Consider the following 5,094-nt stretch of genomic DNA (forward strand, 5'->3'; position numbering starts at 1 on the left):
GGAATAAGCCACACATATGAGCTTCTAAATTCAAATTCAGCATCATAAAAAAAAAACATCATAACCAACAAGGCATATCATAATAATAATAAATTCAGTAAATTTTCATAAATCATTAAAGAAACATATACCTTAAAGGTACGGAAGGAGATCATTCTTGATCAGCCTTTGATCGGAGAGCGTCGAATCTATTCTTCGCTTTAGGAACACCCTCCACATTACTAGGAGCAAGTTGCTCGCCTTTCCTCACATTAGACTTTTCCTTAGGGCAATCCTTTCTGATGTGTTCTGTTTAACAACACCGATAGAAACCATCCCTACCGAATAAAAACCTACCATCAAGTTTCATACCGAACCTAGGGCAAGTAGGTCGGGAATAATCATTGCTCTTCCCTTGAGGTCTAGGGGTAGACAACCTCTCATGATCATACCTAGAAGTGTAAGAATAACCTTGTCCGTAAAACTTTTGTCGATTTTTAGAACGACCATGTCCATTGCACTCATCCTTGTCCATCCTACTTCTCTTTGTCTCCTTCATAAGCTTGCACTCTTCCATTTGTTCAGGAAACACCATGATATCCATATTATCAACAAGCATTTCCATATGGCACTCTTCTTCCACTAGTTCAGACACCCCCATCATTAACCTATTCATCAAGTCTCTAGGGTTTGCTACAAAGCTTGAAGCATACTTAGACAAATGAGTGAACTTCAACGTATATTACTTATCACTCTAATATCCTTTCTTGAGGTTTAAGAATTCCTCACACTTAGTCTTTTACGTTCCAATTTCGAAAACTAAAGGGTTTCGAAGCCGATTTCGCAACTTTGGCAAATTTTTGTTAAGTGTTGTGGAAAATATTTATATTTTAGGAGTCACCACTTAATTTTTAGGTAAAAATTATGAAAACCATTTGAAATGATTTTTTTAAAGAAAAACATTTAATAAACATGAGTTTTGGGTAAGGGTTCAAATAATTCTCTAAAGAAGGGTTTAGGCACCTTAGAGAATCTGCTACCACGTAGTTGACCGACGGATTTTAAAGTTGACTAGTTTTTAAGAAAAAACTTGAGAATACTTAAAAAATCTTATTTATTTCTTTATTTCAAACCACTCAAAAATTCTTTTTGAAAATTTAGATAAAAATCTCTTGATACTTCTAAAAATCTCAAGAAAAGACCTAGCTTTAAACTTTTATCCATATTCATGTTTTAAACTAATATGAATAATTCAAACTCTTAAACATGGATTAAAGGACATTGTTTAACGACTATAGAAGAATATAGAAAATCCTTAAGTCATTCATACAAAATCCTAAGCTAAATTAAAAGATACCTAATTTAGATTAAGAAACTCAACAATTTTATCCTATTCAAAACATTAAACTAAATAGTTAGTTCAAACTCGTAAACATGGATTCAAAGATTTCGAATAACTATGAAAGAACATAAAAGGTTATTAAGTTATTCTAATAAGATGAAGTTATCTAACTTAAAATGAGTTTCGAATTTGAAGACTTGAATAAAACGCACTAAATTAATAAGAAAAATGTTAGCATTCCAAACAAATTAAGAAACACGAAAAAATATGACAAAATAAATAACGAGAAACTAGTCCCTTGGCCTATCAATCTCCTTCTTGTAGTCGTATAAATTTAACCTTTCAAGTCCAAAGAATTCCCAAATTTACTCAATTGGGACTGCTGCTGCTTCTCCATTATTTATGGGTTTTAAAACGAAGTTTTTGCTCTCTGAATTTGAGCCTTTTGAGGCAGTTGCTACTCTTGTTTTTTTTTTTTGGGTCTCAACCCGATATACCAGGACTTCCCATTATTTATTTGAACGGAGGTTTACTCAAGAAGAGGGATATGCAAGGGAGGGGATTCCATTGGACTCATCTGAAGGAGTTCATGCGCAGAAAACAAAGGAAATAAAGATAATTAAATGGACTAATTATTTAATAAACTAAGTGATAAGAGTTCAAGGATAATCAATTCAACAATTTATCATTGACCAAAATTTAAACAACAAACCTATTATTACCAAATAGCTACTGCATTAACATGCTGGAATTAATCATAAGGGAAATAAAATTACAACGAAAAAAAACAATAAGAACTCAATTTTTTTTTAATATCCAAGATGCACTTCTCAGAATGAACAAAGAAATCATAATATCCAATCACATCATCGAAATATTTAAACGACAATCGACACTTTTTACTACATGGTAAAAAGAAATAAAATAAATTAAAAGTTGAGAAACTGCCACATATTTGAGCAACACAGAAAACAGAAGGACGGGGATAATTAAGTATAAACCATAAAAACTTAAGAAACTTTCGAAAAAAGAAAAAAAAAAGATCCTCTGAGAGAAATAAGTCTACCAACACATACATAGCTATTTTAATGCATTTCAACACATAAGCAGTAAGAGAGAAAACTAAATTTTGCATATGAATTTATATCATTGGAACAAATCAGATATCAATTATATCTAATTCACAAATGATAAACAAATGAGTACCGAAAACAGGGGAAAACTATTTCAAGAGACTATGAGAATTCATGAGCAAACATAGAACATGAAATGATTTTGCTAACAATGGAATTCAAGGAATATCAATAACGAGCAAGCTGATTCAACATTTAAGCTTAAGACAAATGAAAGCAAACTTAAAAAAATATGAAACAAAGATTGGCAGAACACTATAAATGATCATAATAAGAGTCGTGCTTCTAAACAAAAAGAAGATCAGAACAATCCTTAAGGCTAAACTATCAAACAAAAATAAAGAATACGATAGAAATAAGGGTCCACTTCTTAAGAAGAGCACAAGCCTGACAAAATTCAGCACCTTCAATCTATAGCAACATGATTAAAGCTTAGATACATTCAACAAACCTAGGTCGGACAATAAGTAGAATAAACAGTCTTAGCTTAGCATAGAGACTAGTAACAGCACATCACTTAAAACAAAAGGGAATATATAATAAACTAAAATCTCCAAAAGTAGAACAATGAAGAGAATGCTTAAGTTATTATTGGCAAAAAACTTATATAGCATGTATTGAGATCGACCACTTATCAACATAAATTTTAAATTAGCGAATTCAATTAACAAGCTTCATTGAGCTCATACTTTTAAAATCTGTCCTAAATCTCCACAACAACTAAGAGGCAAAATTTTCAACCTTGAAACATGATCAAGCAATAGAGTATTTGAAACAATCATGGACACCAACTTAAGATCATAACTAAAAGAGAACGGATGCCACTTGTTACTACTGATCAATATTGAAAAAAAAAATGTTGTAAAAATTGAAAATACAACATTGGATTTAAACTAACTTATTCTTTGAAGGGAAAGACAAACACGGGAAAGAAAATAACATGAACAACAAATTCCGAGATGAGAGGAACAAGTTTATATATGCTTAGCTTAGGATTCTAGAAAATTGAATCTCATGGAAGCAATAATTTGAAACCTTCGTCAAACATAGGAAAACCTAAAATATGGTTTCCAAATCATATTCATAAGAGACTCACAGATTTAGAAATAAAAAATTGTGGTAACAATTACAAAGAAGGATCTCGAAACTGTACCAAAACAGGTTACCGTCAATGTAAATCTTGAACGAATATCAACCATAACGGATACACAGAACCATTAGAGACAAAAAGGAAATATTATACAACGCTAAATAGAGTACCTAGACTAATATATTACGCATCTCTACACATAAGATGTATAAATGCAAATCTAGATGCTTATTTTTTACAAGAACAAATGCAAGGACTAAAACCAAGATAAACAATTAACTTTAAACCTAATATCAGATAAGGAACACAAACAATAAACTAAAGATGATAGGAAAATTTATAACAAAATATTAACATTAAGAACAAAGAAAAACATTATTAGCCACTAAAACATCAAATTAAATCTAACAGATGAAAACTAAAACAAAGCTAAGAACCCATCAATAGAAAATAAGCTTGAAATTAGACATACAAAGCTAACTATGAATTTACCTGGTTCTGGGCAGCGAACCCGACAGTGAGTTCCACCTTTTTCGACTCGAAAAGATACAAATTTTTGAACTATTGAGCTAAGAATTCTCAAACCTTTTTGGGTACTCTCAGGTCTCAAAAAAATGCCTCTTCTGAACAGTGAATGAGGAGACTTTTTATAGGAGAGGTTTTGAGTCTAATTAGAGAGGGGAAACGATGTGGGAATTTCGGATGAATTACCTTCAAAATTCAAATTCTCTTTTTCGATAAGGAGTAAAAACCAACTGGAATTAAAGCAAAAATTAATCATCTGGTTACAAATTCAAACGGCTAAGGGAATGAGAGTCGTTCAATCTAGATGCCAAGACAAGCGAATCGTTGATCTCTTTCCACCTAGCACTGGAGATTTGTACAAATTGTCGATGGAGCAAGGAAGACGACACCAAAATAGTACTGGGTACGTTGTACGCGTCTATTGCATGAAGACGAACACATATCGGAGGGTCGTTTTGGTATATTTGTGTACTGCTGCTGTTAATATTGAACTAGAATTGGGTCCTCTTTGTTAATTAAAAATAAATTGGGCCGGGTTGAATTAAAAAGGGATGGGATGCTGGGTCGCTTGAGGGAGGAATTGGGCTGCTGAAGTATTGTATTGAAAATAGGGAAATTTAGTTAACTAGTCAAAAAAATCAACTTATTTAGTGATAATATCCATACTTTAATAATATTAGTAAACATGTCAAAAATGTCATTATTTTAAAAATAAATAATTATTCTGATATTATTAATATTTTCTCTCTCATTATTTACACCATTTTATTCTCTCTCATAGATTACACATTTTCCTATATTTATGTAATTGGATAGAATTAATGTCATTTTAATTTTTCTCTTTCTTTTCTTAAGCTTATAATTTCTCTCTCTCCCAGATTTTTCTCTTTTTTCTTAGGCTTCTTTTCAATTTCTCTCTCTTACATTCTTCTAAATCAATTCCACATATTTTCGATTCAATATATTAATATTTTCTATTATTCTCATTTAATTTCGTTGCTAGATTTGATTTGAAGATTAACATT

The 5,094-nt window shown here is 31.3% G+C and overlaps 1 long non-coding RNA gene across 1 annotated transcript; it reads right to left on the minus strand.

The window, feature by feature from the left end:
* Positions 1 to 1,509: 1,509 nt before the first annotated feature.
* On the minus strand, positions 1,510 to 4,556 carry LOC107027350. Its single transcript, XR_001457765.2, has 2 exons — positions 4,037 to 4,556; positions 1,510 to 1,898 (listed from the first exon to the last, which is right to left on the minus strand). It is a non-coding gene; the product is annotated as an uncharacterized LOC107027350 (long non-coding RNA).
* Positions 4,557 to 5,094: the final 538 nt, after the last annotated feature.

This window comes from Solanum pennellii, chromosome 8, assembly GCF_001406875.1.
Source record: "Solanum pennellii chromosome 8, SPENNV200".
Classification (NCBI taxonomy): Eukaryota; Viridiplantae; Streptophyta; class Magnoliopsida; order Solanales; family Solanaceae; genus Solanum; species Solanum pennellii.